The following is a 16317-nucleotide window of genomic DNA, read 5'->3' as shown; positions in this document are numbered from 1 at the left end:
AACAGCAGATTAACTGAGACAGAAGTACGGATAAGTGACCTGGAAGACAGAATGGTGGAATTCACTGCTGCAAGTCAGAATAAAGAAAAAATGAAAAGAAATGAAGACAGCCTAACAGACCTCTGGGACAACATTAAACACAACAACATTTGCATTATAGGGGTCCCAGAAGGAGAAGAGAGAAAGGACCTGAGAAAATATTTGAAGAGATTATACTCGGAAACTTCCCTAACATGGGAAAGGAAATAGCCACCCACGTCCAGGAAGCACAGAGAGTCCCATACAGAATAAACCCAAGGAGAAAAATGCCAAGAAACATAGTAATCAAATTGGCAAAAATTAAAGACAAAGAAAAATCATTGAAAGCAGCAAGGAAAAAACAAAAAACATACAAGGAAACTCCCGTAAGGTTAACAGCTGATTTCTCAGCAGAAACTCTACAAGCCAGAAGGGAGTGACATGACATATTTAAAGTGAGGAAAGGGAAGAAGCTACAACTAAGATTACTCTACCCAGCAAGGATCTCATTCAGATTCGATGGAGAAATCAAAAGCTTTAAAAAGCTAAGAGAATTCAGCACCACCAAAACAGCTCTACAACAAATGCTAAAGGAACTTCTCTAAGTGGGAAACACAAGAGAAGAAAAGGACCTACAAAAACCCAAAACAATTAAGAAAATGGTCATAGGAACATATATATTGATAATTACCTTAAACGTGAATGGATTAAAGGCTCCAACCAAAAGACACAGGTTCACTGAATGGATACAAAACAAGACCCATATACTGTCTACAAGAGACCCATTTCAGACCTAGGAATACATACAGAATGAAAGTGACAGGATGGAAAAAGATATTCCATGCAAATGGAACTCACAAGAAAGCTGGAGTAGCAATACTCATATCAGATAAAACAGACTTTAAAATAAAGAATGTTACAAGAGACAAGGAAGGACACTACATAATGATCAAGGGATCAATTCAAGAAGATATAACAATCAATATATGCACCCAACATAGGAGCACCTCAATACGTAAGGCAACTGCTAACAGCTATAAAAGAGGAAATCGACAGTAACACAATAATAGTGGGGGACTTTAACACCTCACTCACACAATGGACAGATCATCCAAACAGAAAATTAATAAGGAAACACAAACTTTAAAGGACACAGTAGACCAGATGATTTAATTGATATTTATAAGACATTCCATCCCCAAACAGCAGATTATACTTTCTTCTCAAGTACACATGGAACATTCTCCAGGATAGATCACATCTTGGGTCAAAATCAAGCCTCAATAAATTTAAGAAAATTGAAATCATATCAAGCATCTTTTCTGACCACAACACTATGAGATTAGGAATTAGTTACAAGGGAAAAAACATAAAAAACACAAACACATGGAGGTTAACAATACATTACTACATAACCAAGAGATCAGTGAAGAAATCAGAGGAAATAAAATACCTAGAGACAAATAACAATGAAAACACGACGATCCAAAACCTATGGGATGCACCAAAAGCAGTTCTAAGAGGGAAGTTTATAGCAATACAATCCTACCGCAAGAAACAACAAATATCTCAAACAATCTAACCTTAGACCTAAAGGAACTAGAGAAAGAAGAACAAACAAAACCCAAAGTTAGTAGAAGGAAAGAAATCATAAGTGGAGGGGAAGATGGCAGAAGAGTAAGATGCGGAGATCACCTTCCTCCCCACAGACACACCAGAAATACATCTACACGTGGAGCAACTCCTACAGAACACCTACTGAATGCTGGCAGAAGACCTCAGACCTCCCAAAAGGCAAGAAACTCCCCACGTACCTGGGTAGGGCAAAAGAAAAAAAGAAAAAACAGAGACAAAAGAATAGGGATGGGACCTGCACCAGTGGGAGGGAGCTGTGAAGGAGGAAAGGTTTCCACGCGCTAGGAAGCCCCTTCGCAGGCGGAGACTGCGGGTGGCGGAGGGGGGAGCTTTGGAGCCGCAGTGGAGAGCACAGCAACAGGGGTGCGGAGGGCAAAGCGGGGAGATTCCTGCACAGAGGATCGGTACCGACCGGCACTCACCAGCCCGAGAGGCTTGTCTGCTCACCCACCCGGGGCGGCTGAGGCTCTGGCTTTGGTGGGAGCGCAGGGAGAGGACTGGGGTTGGCTGCGTGAACACAGCCTGAAGGGGTTAGTGCACCACGGCTAGCCAGAAGGGAGTCCGGGAAAAGGTATGGAGCTGCCGAAGAGGCAAGAGACTTTTTCTTCCCTCTTTGTTTCCTGGTGCGCGAGGAGAGGGGATTAAGAGCGCTGCTTAAAGGAACTCCAGAGATGGGCGCGAACGGCGGCTAAAAGCGCAAACCCCAGAGACAGGCGCGAGCCACGGCTAAAAACGCGGACCCCAGAGACAGGTGCGAGCCACGGCTAAAAGCGCGGCCCCCAGAGATGGGCGGGAGACGCTAAGGCTGCTGCTGCCTCCACCAAGGGGCCTGTGTACGAGCACAGGTCACTGTCCACACCCCTCTTCCAGGGAGCCTGTGCAGCCCACCACTGCCAGGTTCCTGGGATGCAGGGACAACTTCCCCAGGAGAACGCACGGCGGGCCTCAGGCTGGTGCAACGTCATGCCGGCCTCTGCCGCCGCAAGCTCGCCCTGCACTCCGCGCCCCTCCCTCCCCCTGGCCTGAGTGAGCCAGAGCCCCCGAATCAGCGGCTCCTTTAAGCCCATCCTGTCTGAGCAAACAACAGACGCCCTCCAGCGACCTACACGCAGAGGCGGGGCCAAATCCAAAGCTGAGCCCCTGGGAGCTGTGAGAACAAAGAAGAGAAAGGGAAATCTCTCCCAGCAGCCTCAGAAGCAGCGGATTAAAGCTCCACAATCAACTTGATGTACCCTGCATCTGTGAAACACATGAATAGACAACGGGTCATCCCAAATTGAGGAGGTGGACTTTGAGAGCAAGATTTTAAGATTATTTCCCCTTTTCCTCTTTTTGTGAGTGTGTATGTGTATGCTTCTCTGTGAGATTTTGTCTGTATAGCTTTGCTTCCACCATTTGTCCTAGGGTTCTATCCGTCCTTTTTTTAAAATAATTTTTTCTTAATTTTAATTATTTTATTTTACTTTATCTTCTTTCTTTCTTTCTTTCCTTCCTTCCCTCCTTTAGACAACAAATGATCCCAAATTGAGGAGGTGGACTTTGAGAGCAAGATTTATGATTTTTTCCCCTTTTCCTCTTTTTGTGAGTGTGTATGTGTATGCTTCTCTGTGAGATTTTGTCTGTATAGCTTTGCTTCTACCACTTGTCCTAAGGTTCTATCTGTCCTTTTTTCCTTAACAATTATTTTTTAATTTAATAACTTTATTATATTTTTATTTTACTTTATCTTCTTTCTTTCTCTGTTTTTTCCTTCCTTCCCTCCTTCCTTCCCGCCACCAACCCTCCCTCCCTCCCTCCTTTCTTTCCTTCTTTCCTTCTTTCTTCCTTCCTTCCCTTTCTTTCTTTCTTTCTACTTCTACTAATTCTTTCTCTCTACTTTTTCTCCTTTTTATTCTGAGCCATGTGGATGAAAGGCTCTTGGTGCTGCAGCCAGGAGTCAGTGCTGTGCCTCTGAGGTGGGAGAGCCAACTTCAGGACACTGGTCCACAAGAGACCTCCCAGCTCCACATAATATCAAATGGCGAAAATCTCCCAGAGATCTCCATCTCAACACCAACACCCAGCTTCACTCAACGACCAGCAAGCTACAGTGCGGGACACCCTATGCCAAACAACTAGCAAAACAGGAACACAACCCCACCCATTAGCAGAGAGGCTGCCTAAAATCATAATAAGTCCACAGACACCCCAAAACACACCACCAGACGTGTACCTGCCCACCAGAGAGACAAGATCCAGCCTCATCCACCAGAACACAGGCACTAGTCCCCTCCACCAGGAAGCCTACACAACCCACTGAACCAACCTTAATCACTGGGGACAGACATCAAAAACAACGGCAACTATGAACCTGCAGCCTGCAAAAAGGAGACCCCAAACACAGTAAGATAAGCAAAATGAGAAGACAGAAGAACACACAGCAGATGAAGGAGCCAGATAAAAACCCACAAAACCTAACAAATGAAGAGGAAATAGGCAGTCTACCTGAAAAAGAATTCAGAATAATGATAGTAAAGATCCAAAATCTTGGAAATAGACAAGACAAAATGCAAGAAACATTTAACAAGGACCTAGAAGAACTAAAGATGAAACAAACAACGATGAACAACACAATAAATGAAATTAAAACTACTCTAGATGGGATCAATAGCAGAATAACTGATAAGTGACCTGGAAGATAAAATAGTGGAAATAACTACTGCAGAGCAGAATAAAGAAAAGAGAATGAAAAGAACTGAGGACAGTCTCAGAGACCTCTGGGACAACATTAAACGCACCAACATTTGAATTATAGGGGTTCCAGAAGAAGAAGAGAAAAAGAAAGGGACTGAGAAAATATTTGAAGAGATTATAGTTGACAACTTCCCTAATATGGGAAAGGAAATAGTTAATCAAGTCCAGGAAGCACAGAGAGTCCCATACAGGATAAATCCAAGGAGAAATACACCAGGACACATATTAATCAAACTGTCAAAAATTAAATACAAAGAAAGCATATTAAAAGCAGCAAGGGGGCTTCCCTGGTGGCGCAGTGGTTGAGTCCGCCTGCTGATGCAGGGGACACGGGTTCATGCCCCGGTCCGGGAAGACCCCACATGCCACGGAGCGGCTGGGCCTGTGAGCCATGGCCACTGAGCCTGCGTGTCCGGAGCCTGTGCTCCACAACGGGAGAGGCCACAACAGTCAGAGGCCCGCGTACCACCGACAAAGGATTAATCTCCAAAATTTACAAGCAGCTCATGCAGCTCAATAACAAAAAAACAAACAACCCAATCCAAAAATGGGCAGAAGACCTAAATAGACATTTCTCCAAAGAAGATATACAGACTGCCAACAAACACATGAAAGAATGCTCAACATCATTAATCATTAGGGAAATGCAAATTAAAACTACAATGAGATATCATCTCACACCAGTCAGAATGGCCATCATCAAAAAATCTAGAAACAATAAATGCTGGAGACGGTGTGGAGAAAAGGGAACACTCTTGCACTGCTGGTGGGAATGTGAATTGGTTCAGCCACTATGGAGAACAGTATGGAGGTTCCTTAAAAAACTACAAATAGAACTACCATATGACCCAGCAATCCCACTACTGGGCATATACCCTGAGAAAACCAAAATTCAAAGAGTCATGTACCAAAATGTTCATTGCAGCTCTATTTACAACAGCCCGGAGATGGAAACAACCTAAGTGCCCATCATCAGATGAATGGATAAAGAAGATGTGGCACATATATACAATGGAATATTACTCAGCCATAAAAAGAAATGAAATTGAGCTATTTGTAATGAGGTGGATAGACCTAGAGTCTGTCATACAGAGTGAAGTAAGTCAGAAAGAGAGAGACAAATACTGTATGCTAACACATATATATGGAATTTAAGAAAAACAAAATGTCATGAAGAACCTAGGAGTAAGGCAGGAATAAAGACGCAGACCTCCTAGAGAACGGACTTGAGGTTATGGGGAGGGGGAAGGGTGAGCTGTGACAGGGCGAGAGAGAGTCATGGACATATACACACTAACAAACGTAGTAAGATAGATAGCTAGTGAGAAGCAGCTGCATGGCACAGGGATATTGGCTCGGTGCTTTGTGACAGCCTGGAGGGGTGGGATAGGGAGGGTGGGAGGGAGGGAGACGCAAGAGGGAAGAGATATGGGAACATATGTATATGTATAACTGATTCACTTTGTTATAAAGCAGAAACTAACACACCATTGTAAAGCAATTATACCCCAATAAAGATGTTAAAAAAAAAAAAAAGCAGCAAGGGAAAAACAACAAATAACACACAAGGGAATCCCCATAAGGTTAACAGCTGATCTTTCAGCAGAAACTCTGCAAGCCAGAAGGGAGTGGCAGGACATACTGAAAGTGATGAAGGAGAAAAACCTGCAACCAAGATTACCCAGCAAGGATCTCATTCAGATTTGATGGAGAAATTAAAACCTTTACAGACAAGCAAAAGCTGAGAGAGTTCAGCACCACCAAACCAGCTTTACAACAAATGCTAAAGGAACTTCTCTAGGCAAGAAACAAAGAGAAGGAAAAGACCTACAATAACGAACCCAAAACAATTTAGAAAATGGGAATAGGAACATACATATTGATAATTACCTTAAATGTAAATGGACTAAATGCTCCCACCAAAAGACACAGATTGGCTGAATGGATACAAAAACAAGACCCATATACATGCTGTCTACAAGAGACCCACTTCAGACCTAGAGACATACAGACTGAAAGTAAGGGGATGGAAAAAGATATTCCATGCAAATGGAAACCAAAAGAAAGCTGGAGTAGCAATTCTCATATCAGACAAAATAGACTTTAAAATAAAGAGTATTAGAAGAGACAAAGAAGGACACTACATAATGATCAAGGGATTGATCCAAGAAGAAGATATAACAATTGTAAATACTTATGCACCCAACATAGGAGCACCTCAATACATAAGGCAAATACTAACAGCCATAAAAGGGGAAATCAACAGTAACACATTCATAGTAGGGGACTTTAACACCCCACTTTCACCAATGGACAGATCATCCAAAATGAAAATAAATAAGGAAACACAAGCTTTAAATGATACATTAAACAAGATGGACTTAATTGATATTTATAGGACACTCCATCCAAAAACAACAGAATACACATTTTTCTCAAGTGCTCATGGAACATTCTCCAGGATAGATCATATCTTGGGTCACAAATCAAGCCTTGGTAAATTTAAGAAAATTGAAACTGTATCAAGTATCTTTTCCAACCACAATGCCATGAGACTAGATATCAATTACAGGAAAAGATCTGTAAAAAATACAAACACATGGAGGCTAAACAATACACTACTTAATAACGAAGTGATCACTGAAGAAATCAAAGAGGAAATCAAAAAATACCTAGAAACAAATGACAATGGAGACACGACGACCCAAAACCTATGGGATGCAGCAAGAGCAGTTCTAAGAGGGAAGTTTATTGCAATACAAGCCCACCTTAAGAAACAGGAAACATCTCGAATAAACAACCAAACCTTGCACCTAAAGCAATTAGAGAAAGAAGAACAAAAAACCCCCAAAGTTAGCAGAAGGAAACAAATCATAAAAATCAGATCAGAAATACATGAAAAAGAAATGAAGGAAACAATAGCAAAGATCAGTAAAACTAAAAGCTGGTTCTTTGAGAAGATAAACAAAATAGATAAATCATTAGCCAGACTCATCAAGAAAAAAAGGGAGAAGACTCAAATCATTAGAATTAGAAATGAAAAAGGAGAAGTAACAACTGACACTGCAGAAATACAGAAGATCATGAGAGATTACTACAAGCAACTCTATGCCAATAAAATGGACAACCTGGAAGAAATGGACAAATTCTTAGAAATGCACAACCTGCCAAGACTGAATCAGGAAGAAATAGAAAATATGAACAGACTAATCACAAGCAGTGAAATTGAAACTGTGATTAAAGATCTTCCAACAAACAAAAGCCCAGGTCCAGATGGCTTCACAGGCAAATTCTATCAAACATTTAGAGAAGAGCTAACACCTATCCTTCTCAAACTCTTCCAAAATATAGCAGAGGGAGGAACACTCCCAAATTCATTCTACGAGGCCACCATCACCTTGATGCCAAAACCAGACAAGGATGTCACAAAGAAAGAAAACTACAGGCCAATATCACTGATGAACACAGATGCAAAAATCCTCAACAAAATACTAGCAAACAGAATCCAACAGCACATTAAAAGGATCATACACCATGATCAAGTGGGGTTTATTCCAGGAATGCAAGGATTCTTCAATATACGCAAAATCAATGTGATACACCATATTAACAAATTGAAGGAGAAAAACCATATGATCATCTCAATAGATGCAGAGAAAGCTTTTGACAAAATTCAACACCCATTTATGATAAAAACCCTGCAGAAAGTAGGCATAGAGGGAACTTTCCTCAACATAATAAAGGCCATGTATGACAAACCCACAGCCAACATCCTCCTCAATGGTGAAAAACTGAAAGCATTTCCACTAAGATCAGGAACAAGACAAGGTTGCCCACTCTCACCACTGTTATTCAATATAGTTTTGGAAGTTTTAGCCACAGCAATCAGAGAAGAAAAGGAAATAAAAGGAATCCAAATCGGAAAAGAAGAAGTAAAGCTGTCACTCTTTGCAGATGACATGATACTATACATAGAGAATCCTGAAGATGCTACCAGAAAACTACTAGAGCTAATCAATGAATTTGGTAAAGTTGCAGGATACAAAATTAATGCACAGAAATCTCTGGCATTCCTATACACTAATGATGAAAAATCTGAAAGTGAAATCAAGAAAACACTCCCATTTACCATTGCAACAAAAAGAATAAAATGTCTAGGAATAAACCTACCTAAGGAGACAAAAGACCTGTATGAAGAAAATTATGAGACACTGATGAAAGAAATTAAAGATGATACAAATAGATGGAGAGATATACCATGTTCTTGGATTGGAAGAATCAACATTGTGAAAATGAGTCTACTACCCAAAGCCATCTACAGATTCAATGCAATCCCTATCAAACTACCACTGGCATTTTTTACAGAACTAGAACAAAATATTTCACAATTTGTATGGAAACACAAAAGACCCCGAATAGGCAAAGCAATCTTGAGAACGAAAAACGGAGCTGCAGGAATCAGGCTCCCTGACTTCAGACTACAAAGCTACAGTAATCAAGACAGTATGGTACTGGCACAAAAACAGAAAGATAGATCAATGGAACAGGATGGAAAGCCCAGAGATAAACCCACGCACATATGGTCACCTTATCTTTGATAAAGGAGGCAGGAATGTACAGTGGAGAAAGGACAGCCTCTTCAATAAGTGGTGCTGGGAAAACTGGACAGGTACATGTAAAAGTATGAGATTAGAACACTCCCTAACATCATACACCAAAATAAGCTCAAAATGGATTAAAGACATAAATGTAAGGCCAGAAACTATCAAACTCTTAGAGGAAAACATAGGCAGAACACTCTGACATAAATCCCAGCAAGATCCTTTTTGACCCACCTCCTAGAGAAATGGAAATAAAAACAAAAATAAACAAATGGGACCTAGTGAAACTTCAAAGCTTTTGCACAGCAAAGGAAACCATAAACAAGACCAAAAGACAACCCTCAGAATGGGAGAAAATATTTGCAAATGAAGCAACTGACAAAGGATTAATCTCCAAAATTTACAAGCAGCTCATGCAGCTTAATAACAAAAAAACAAACAACCCAATCCAAAAATGGGCAGAAGACCTAAATAGACATTTCTCCAAAGAAGATATACAGACTGCCAACAAACACATGAAAGAATGCTCAACATCATTAATCATTAGACAAATGCAAATCAAAACTACAATGAGATATCGCCTCACACCAGTCAGAATGGCCATCATCAAAAAATCTAGAAACAATAAATGCTGGAGAGCGTGTGAAGAAAAGGGAACACTCTTGCACTGCTGGTGGGAATGTGAATTGGTTCAGCCACTATGGAGAACAGTATGGAGGTTCCTTAAAAAACTACAAATAGAACTACCATATGACCCAGCAATCCCACTACTGGGCATATACCCTGAGAAAACCAAAATTCAAAACGAGTCATGTACCAAAATGTTCATTGCAGCTCTATTTACAATAGCCCAGAGATGGAAACAACCTAAGTGCCCATCATCAGATGAATGGATAAAGAAGATGTGGCACATATATACAATGGAATATTACTTAGCCATAAAAATAAACGAAATTGAGCTATTTGTAATGAGGTGGATAGACCTAGAGTCTGTCATACAGAGTGAAGTAAGTCAGAAAGAAAAAGACAAATACCGTATGCTAACACATATATATGGAATTTAAGAAAAAAAATGTCATGAAGAATCTAGGGGTAAGACAGGAATAAAGACGCAGACCTACTGGAGAACAGACTTGAGGATATGGGGAGGGGGAAGGGTGAGCTGTGACAGGGCGAGAGAGAGTCATGGACATATACACACTAACAAACGTAGTAAGGTAGTGGGAAGCAGCCGCATGGCACAGGGATATTGGCTCGGTGCTTTGTGACAGCCTGGAGGGGTGGGATAGGGAGGGTGGGAGGGAGGGAGACGCAAGAGGGGAGACATATGGGAACATATGTATATGTATAACTGATTCACTTTGTTATAAAGCAGAAACTAACACACCATTGTAAAGCAATTATACCCCAATAAAGATGTTTAAAAAAATAAATAACATAGAAGTACTACATGAAAAAAAAAAAAACTACAAATAGAGCTACCATATGACCCAGCAATCCCACTACTGGGCATATACCCTGAGAAAACCATAATTCAAAAAGAGTCATGTACCAAAATGTTCATTGCAGCTCTGTTTACAATAGCCTGGAGATGGAAACAACCTAAGTACTCATCATCGGATGAATGGATAAAGAAGATGTGGCACATATATACAATGGAATATTACTCAGCCATAAAAATAAACGAAATTGAGCTATTTGTAGTGAGGTGGATAGACCTAGAGTCTGTCATACAGAGTGAAGTAAGTCAGAAAGAGAGAGACAAATACTGTATGCTAACACATATATATGGAATTTAAGGGAAAAAAAAAGTCATGAAGAACCTAGGGGTAAGACAGGAATAAAGACACAGACCTACTGGAGAATGGACTTGAGGATATGGGGAGGGGGAAGGGTGAGCTGTGACAACGCAAGAGAGAGGCATGGACATATATACACTACCAAACATAAGGTAGATAGCTAGTGGGAAGCAGCCACATACCACAGGGAGATCAGCTTGGTGCTTTGTGACCGCCTGAAGGGGTGGGATGGGGAGGGTGGGAGGGAGGGAGACGCAAGAGGGAAGAGATATGGGAACATATGTATATGTATAACTGATTCACTTTGTTATAAAGCAGAAACTAACACACCATTGTAAAGCAATTATAGCCCAGTAAAGATGTTAAAAAAAGAAATATAAAGATCAGAGCAGAAATAAATGAAATAGGAACAAAGAAAACAATAGCAAAGATAAATAAAAGTAAAAGTTTGTTCTTTGAGAAGATAAAATTGATAAACCATTAGCCAGACTCATCAAGAGGGAGAAGACTCAAATCAATAAAATTAGTAAGGAAAAAGAAGTTACAACAGACAATGCAGAAATACAAAGCATCCTAAGAGATTACTACAAGCAACTCTGTGCCAATAAAATGGACAACCTGGAAGAAATGGACAAATTCTTAGAAAGGTATAACCTTCCAAGAGTGAACCAGGAAGAAATAGAAAATATGAACAGACCAATCACAAGTAATGAAATTGAAACTGTGATTAAAAATCTTCCAACAAGCAAAAGTCCAGGACCAGATGGCTTCATAGGTGAATTCTATCAAACATTTAGAGAAGAGCTAACACCAGTCTTTCTCACACTCTTCCAAAAAATTGCAGAGGAAGGAACACTCCCAAACTCATTCTTTGAGGCCACCATCACCCTGATACCAAAACCAGACAAAGATACTACAAAAAAAAGAAAATTACCGACCAATATCACTGATGAATATAGATGCAAAAATCCTCAACAAAATACTAGCAAACAGAATCAAACAATACATTAAAAGGATCACACCATGATTAAGTGGAATTTATCCCAGGGATGCAAGGATTTTTCAATATACACAAATCAATTAGTGTGATACACCATATTAACAAATTGAAGAATAAAAACCATATGATCATCTCAATAGATGTAGAAAAACCTTTGACAAAATTAAACACGCTTTTATGATAAAAACTCTCCAGAAAGTGGTTCTAAAGGGAACCTACCTCAATATAATAAAGCCCGTACATGACAAACCCACAGCAAACATCATTCTCAATGGTGAAAAACTGAAAGCATTTCCTCTAAGATCAGGAACAAAACAAGGATGTCCACTCTCACCACTATTATTCAACATAGCTTTGGAAGTCCTAGACACAGCAATTAGTGAAGAAAAAGAAATAATAAAAGGAATACAGATTGGAAAGCAAGAAGTAAAACTGTCACTGTTTGCAGATGACATGATACTATACATAGAGAATCCTAAAGTTGCCACCAGCCAACTACTAGAGCTAATCAATGAATTTGGTAAAGTCACAGGATACAAAATTAATGCACAGAAATCTCTTGCATTCCTATACACTAACAACAAAAGATCAGAAAGAGAAATTAAGGAAACAATCGCATTCACCATTGCAACAAAGAGAATAAAATACCTAGGAATAAACCTACCTCAGGAGGTAAAAGACCTATACTCAGAAAAGTATAAGATAGTGATGAAAGAAATTAAAGATGATACCAACTGTTGGAGAGATATACCATGTTCTTGGATTGGAAGAATCAATATTGTGAAAATGAGTCTACTACCCAAAGCAATCTACAGATTCAATACAATCCCTATCAAATTACCAATAGCATTTTTTTTTTTTTTTTACAGAACTAGAACAAAAAATCTTAAAATTTGTATGGAGACACAAAACACCCTGAATAGCCAAAGTGGTCTGGAGGGAAAAAAACTGAGCTGGAGGAATCAGACTCCCTGACTTCATACTATAGTACAAAGCTATGGTAATCAAGACAATATGGTACTGGCACAGAAACAGAAATATAGGTCAGTGGAACAGGATAGAAAGCCCAGAGATAAACCCACGCACCTATGGTCAACTAATCTATGACAAAGGAGGCAAGGACATACAATGGAGAAAAGACAGTCTCTTCAATAAGTGGTGCTGGGAAAACTGGACAGGTACACGTAAAAGAATGAAATTAGAACACTCCCTAACACCATACACAAAAATAAACTCAAAATGGATTAGAGACTGGACACTATAAAACTCTTAGAGGAAAACATAGGAAGAACACTCTTTGTCATAAATCACAGCAATATCTTTTTTGATCCACCTCCTAGAGTAATGGGAAAAAAAATAAACAAATGGGACCTAATGAAACTTAAAAGCTTTTGCACAGCAAAGGAAACTACAAAGAAGATGAAAAGACAACCCTCAGAATGGGAGAAAATATTAGCAAACGAATCAAAAGACAAAAGATTAATCTCCAAAATATATAAACAGCTCATGCAGCTCAATATTGAAAAACAAACAACCCAATCCAAAAATGGGCAGAAGACCTAAATAGACATTTTCCAAAGAAGACATACAGATGGCCAAGAAGCACATGAAAAGCTGCTCAACATCACTAATTATTAGAGAAATACAAATCAAAACAACAATGAGGTATCACCTCACACCAGTTAGAATGGGCATCATCAGAAAACCTACAAACATCAAATGCTGGAGAGGGTGTGGAGAAAAGGGAACCTTCTTGCACTGTTGGTGGGAATGTAAATTGATACAGCCACTATGGAGAACAGGATGGAGGTTCCTTAAAAAGCTAAAAATAGAATTACCATATGACCCAGCAATCCCACTACTGGGCATATACCCAGAGAAATCCGTAATTCAAAAAGACACATGCACCCCAATGTTCATTGCAGCACTATTTACAATAGCCAGGACATGGAAGCAACCTAAATGCCCATAGACAGACGAATGGATAAAGAAGATGTGGTGCATATATACAGTGGAATATTACTCAGCCATAAAAATGAACAGAATTGGGTCATTTGTAGAGACGTGGATGGATCTAGAGACTATCATACAGAGTGAAGTAAGTCAGAAAGAGAAAAACAAATACTGTATATTCAGACACATATGTGGAACTTAGAAAAATGGTACAGATGAACCGGTTTGCAGGGCAGAAATTGAGACACAGATGCAGAGAACAAACGTATGGACACCAAGCGGGGAAAGTGGTGGGGGTGGGGGGGTGGTGTGATGAATTGGGAGATTGGGATTAACATATATACACTAATATGTATAAAATGGATAACTAATAAGAACCTGCTGTATAAAAAAAATAAAATTCAAAAAAAATAAAAACTGTTTTGGCTATTTGGGGTCTTCGGAGTCTGGGCTCATTCAAATTATCCCTTAGATATGCATCTTTACTATATAGGGCCATCGTCCAAAGCACAACATGCATCCTGTTTTTCCATACTGAATTCCCCTCAGTGCACACCATGGGAGCAACAGGCAGTGGCTGTCGTGACTGGTAGCTTGATTCTTGAACTGGAATGGCAGGCGACATTCCCTTTCCACAATCCCAGTAATCAAATACCACCTATGTGTCAGCTGTCAAGGCATTCATAGGCCCAAGACTGGTAATCAAAATTTAGACAAAAGACATATCCTGAGGGGGCACACAGAATGCCAGACCTATTATTAAGCTTTTAGGACATGGTCAAGCTAGGGACCAGTGTCTTACCTTTACAAATTGGACTTTGTCAGTCATTCTTAGTTTGGCTCAAACACTTTGATATTAAATATGGAAGTGACGTACGCTGGGAAATATAGGTATACAAAGGTCTTTTTTTAAAATCTGAGGGCCAAATTTCAACTTAGTCAAAAAAACAGGGGACAGGAAATTCTGTTGATTAGCCTAACCTGATATGTTACAACCGAGGACTTTTTTTGTAAGTCACAGTGACATTAGGGATGGTTGAAAATTCATGAGAGGCACAACCCAGGGGTCAGCATGTCAAATACAGAAAATAGTTTTGGATGACATATCCAACAGTTAGAGAGATTACCTGCTTTTGCCAAAGTCTGAGAAATCCTCATTATTGAATTGTTCTTCCAAGCTTGGGAAGTTAGAAACAAAGCAGAAGCATAATAAAAGAAAACAATCATTCTGGTAACTAACAAGCTATTGATATTTAAATTGCCTTCTGAAAAGTTTTACTTTACAAAGTTACCACTGCAGCAATCCTGTTCACCTCAATTTCTTTCTTGCAGCTTCCTTCTGAAAAGCAACTTAAGAACTGTTAGAGGTTCACTTGCCCACTTGGAGAAGCCTGTGTCAGGGTCTGAAACCAGCCATGATTTGCATGATCTGTCAAAGTTCTCTCCTTCCACATGGTTTCCATTTCCTGTAGACAGATGTGTGGCTCTGTTGATCTCTGCAAGATGAGCTTACTGCGCGTGTGATGAATCCATGTCTTAATTCCGTTCTTAATTCCCTTCACTGAGGAATGGGTCACAAGTGGCACCTCATAAGGTCCAATCCAGCAAGTATGGAACGGGTCCAGGAAGCGTAGAGAGTCCCATACAGGATAAACTGAAGGAGGACCACACTGAGGCCATGTTAATCAAACTGACAAAAATTAAAGACAAAGAGAAAATATTAAAAGCAACAAGGGAAAAGCAACAAATAATATACAAGGGAATCCCCATAAGGATATGAGCTGATTTTTCTGCAGAAACTCTGCAGGACAGAAGGGAGTGGCCCAATATATTTAAAGTGAAGTAAGTCAGACAGAGAAAGACAAATACCATATGATGTCACTCATATGTGGAATCTAATTTTTTTTAAATGATACAAATAAACTTACTTCCAAAGTGAAATAGACTTACAGATATCAAGGACAAACTTATAGTTATAAAAGGGGAACCATGGAGGGATGAGAGATAAATCAGAAGCTTGGAATAAACATACACACACTATTATATATAAGATAACCAGCAAGGCCCTACTTTATAGCACAGGGAATTCTACTCAATATTCTGTGATAACCTATATGAGAAAATCTGAAAACAAATGAATATATGTAATATGTATAACTGAATCACTTTGCTGTACACCTGAAAGTAACAACATTGTAAATCAACTATACTCCAATAAAAAAACAAGCAAAACTAATATATGAGTAAGGAGTCAGTAGAGTGGCTACCTTTAGGGAGGGAGATTAGTTGATGGGATGGTATATGAGGTCAATTTCTGAAGTTTTCTTGTACTTGACTGTGATGGTAGTTACATGAGTATGTTAACTTTGTATAAGTTCTTTGTACATTCATGATTTGTATGCTTTTTGGAATACGTTATATTTGAATTTTAAAAGTTTATTAAAAGGGAAACAAAAACCACAATGATCCAAAACCTATGGGATGCAGCAAAAGCAGTTCTAAGAGGGAGGTTTACAGCAATACAACCTTAACTCAGGAAACAAGAAAAATCTCCTGTCAACAACCTAACCTTTTACCT

General features: G+C 39.5%; 1 protein-coding gene across 4 annotated transcripts in view; it reads left to right on the top strand.

The window, feature by feature from the left end:
* Positions 1–15475, top strand: part of SEC22A (SEC22 homolog A, vesicle trafficking protein) — a 110172-nt gene extending 94697 nt beyond the window's left edge. For all 4 annotated transcript variants that reach the window (XR_013828506.1, XR_013828507.1, XR_013828508.1 and 1 more), the window contains one exon: positions 15072–15475. The gene's annotated coding sequence lies outside the window, so the exon portion shown is untranslated. The remainder of the gene's footprint in view (positions 1–15071) is intronic.
* Positions 15476–16317: the final 842 nt, after the last annotated feature.

The sequence above is a fragment of the Stenella coeruleoalba genome (assembly GCF_951394435.1).
Source record: "Stenella coeruleoalba genome assembly, chromosome: 5".
Classification (NCBI taxonomy): Eukaryota; Metazoa; Chordata; class Mammalia; order Artiodactyla; family Delphinidae; genus Stenella; species Stenella coeruleoalba.
The sequence above is the reverse complement of the archived record's forward strand: the minus strand, read 5'-3'. Positions and strand labels throughout refer to the sequence as shown.